Below are 3,074 nucleotides of genomic sequence, written 5' to 3' on the forward strand. Positions count from 1 at the left end.
TGTGTGTGTCACATCATGCTGTTGATTCTCTGGCATACTGTCTCTTTTATTTGGTTCAGGCACGGCGGGCAGAGAAAGAGTGAGAGAATGCGAAAAATGGGTGAGAGTGAGAGACAGAGAGTGAAAGAGAGCGAGAGCGAGTGTGCGACCAGTGCGCTAAGAGAGAACATTGGTGCTGTTGCATCTCCGGTAAACGTCGATCTAAATGAAAGATACCTTTCATTGTATTGCCTCGCATTGGAAATTTCGCTTGTCTCCAAGCGAAAGACAATTTCCTAGATACTGCTGCTCCCTACCGGTATGGAAGAGTGCAACATGGTTACTCTTCCAGGCGATCGACCGCATAGGCATACATATTGGATAATTTCCCACGGCACACCTGACAATTGCCACAGCACAGGGTTTGAAAAACACTGAATTTGACATTCATAATAAAGACCCAATGAGGAGAGGACACACTGGATTCTGGTTCCAATCACTCAAAGGGGGAAACGAGGAGAACCGCGAGGTTTCAGTTCTCTGTACGTCCCCCCAAGGATCTCCCGGTTCGCCCTCTAATTTACTTCTCAATGCGAATCTAATACAGGGGTGTATCCAACCTAAAGGGTGAGGGCTGGTGAAGACACACTGAACTTGTTAGACTATGGGTGTGTATGTGAGTGAAAATTACATACATGTGTGCAATCATGACAAAAACACCAAGTTGCAGCTGGCATTGGCAACGTCCGACCTTGCTCTGGTTTTGTCTAAATACTTATCCTTTTCCAACCACTTTCTCGGAAAGGTGGTTGCGTCACTCAACTATCACAGAGTGAATTTCGAATTATTTTTTGAAAACGTGGACATATTTTTATTCAAAGCATAATTGTGTCTTTATTAAAAGCACGTGTTCTTCATTGCAGACATAATTCATTATTGCAGGCATCAGCGTTCTTCATTGCAAGCATAATAGACTTATTTCGAATAATATGCAAATGTATGATAACTAAACACAATCAACCGAACACCGAGCAAACCCTCCTTCGTGGGTTTTCACTGATCGCGGTATAGGCCCGGTCCCCATTAAGATATGCTTTATATCTGCCACACTGGGGAAATTTACAGTCTACAGCAGCAAAATTGGGGTGGAGAAAGAAGAAGAACAGAGTTTGCATGCACAAAAATGAATGTTTCAGAATAAGTGCAATACAAATATAGATATATCAATAGTCAATAAAAAAATATATAGAGATAAAAGCATATATACAACTGGTATAAGGTGGCTGTGTTATTTACAATTGTTACTGGTTTTCACGTTGTTTATTTTTTATTCAGCAGCCTGACAGCAGTCGGTAGGAACGAGCGGCAGTATCTCTCCTTGCAGCGCTGGTGTAACAATTAATGAATTAAATTTAAGTAAAATGAATTCAAGTAAAAGTAATTCAAGTAAAAGTAATTCAATTTCAAAAGTAATTAATTAACCGCGAGAAGTGGGTTATAACTGTCAATGTACATACACTTCCACAAAGGTGTTAGTTGTGGACAATCCATGACGAGCACAGAATTCCAATAACACCACTTGAGTTCTGATCGCGGGGGGCCGTTCCCTAATATCACGCCATTCCAGGTCTCACTGTCATTGCCCACGTGAGCATTGAAGTCCCCCAGCATGACAAGGGAGTCCCCAGCAGGAGTACTCTCTAGCACACCCTCCAAAGACTCCAAAAAAGGTGTGTACGCTGAACGGCTGTTGGGTGCGTACGCACAAACAAACAGTCAGGACCGACACACACACACACACACACACACACACACACACACACACACACACACACAGACACACACATATGTGTATCATACCGGATCGGTTGAGGCCCGGGTTAACAACCATAACAACCACTGCCATCAGCACTGTTGACCTACAGGGTGCCGGTGGAAAAAGGACTACTGTTGGTCAAAGAAGAACAGGAGGAAGGTGTGTCCATAGGAAAAGAGAGAAGTGGAACCCCAAGAGAAAATAATTGATAGTAGGGATTTTGAATGTTGGAACTATGACAGGAAAAGGAAGAGAGTTGGTTGACATGATGCAAAGGAGGAAGGTACACATACTGTGTGTCCAGGAGACCAGGTGGAAAAGTAGCATGGCAAGAAGCTTAGGATCAGGGTTCAAGTGGTTCTGTCAAGGTGTAGAAAGGAAGAGAAATGGAGTCAGAGTTATCTTGAAGGAGGAGTTTGTGAGAAATGTCCGAGAAGTAAAGAGAGTGTCAGATAAAGTGATGAGTCTGAGGCTAGAAGGTAAAGGTGTGATGTTCAACGTTGTTCGTGGGTATGCCCCACAGGTAGGATGCGAGTTGGAGGAGAAGGTGACATTTTGGTTGGACCTTGATGAACTGATATAGAATATTCCAAGAAGTGAAAGAGTTGTGATGGACATGTTGGCGCAGGAAACAGAGATGATGAGGAGGTGATGGGCAGGTTTGGACTCCAGACGAGGAACGCAGAAGGACTGATGGTGGTTCACTTTGCGAAGAGGATGGAAATGGCTATTGTGAATACTTTCGTTCAGAAGAGGCAGGAACATAGGGTGACCAATAAGAGTGGAGGCAGGAGTACACAGGTCGACTACATTTTGTGTTGACGGTGTAATCTGAAGGAAATCAGAGACTGCAAAGGAGTGGTCGGTGAGAGTGTAGCCAGACAGCAGAGGTTGGTGGTGTGTAGGATGACTCTTGCGTTGAGGAAAATGAACAGAGCAAAAGCAGAGCAGAGGACTATATGGTGGAAGCTGAAAATATTCTTGCTTGGCTCTCGACGAAGGCGGACACTTTTGCTTTCTGCTCCTGTCCCCCCTCCCCATGCACAACTACAGCTAATGTGATCAGGGAGACAGGTAGGAAAGTCCTTTGTGTATCATCTGGAAGGAAAGTAGATAAGGAGACTTGCTTTAGGAATGAGGAGGTGCAGGAATGTATGCAGAGAAAGAGGTTAGCTAAGAAGAAGTGGGACACTGAGAGGACTGAAGAGAGTCGACACGAGTCCAGGGAGATGCAGCGCACGATGAAAGTAGAGGTGGCGAAGGCCAAACAAGAGGCCTA

This window comes from Hippocampus comes, unplaced genomic scaffold (assembly GCF_001891065.2).
Source record: "Hippocampus comes isolate QL1 unplaced genomic scaffold, H_comes_QL1_v1.1 scaffold435, whole genome shotgun sequence".
Classification (NCBI taxonomy): Eukaryota; Metazoa; Chordata; class Actinopteri; order Syngnathiformes; family Syngnathidae; genus Hippocampus; species Hippocampus comes.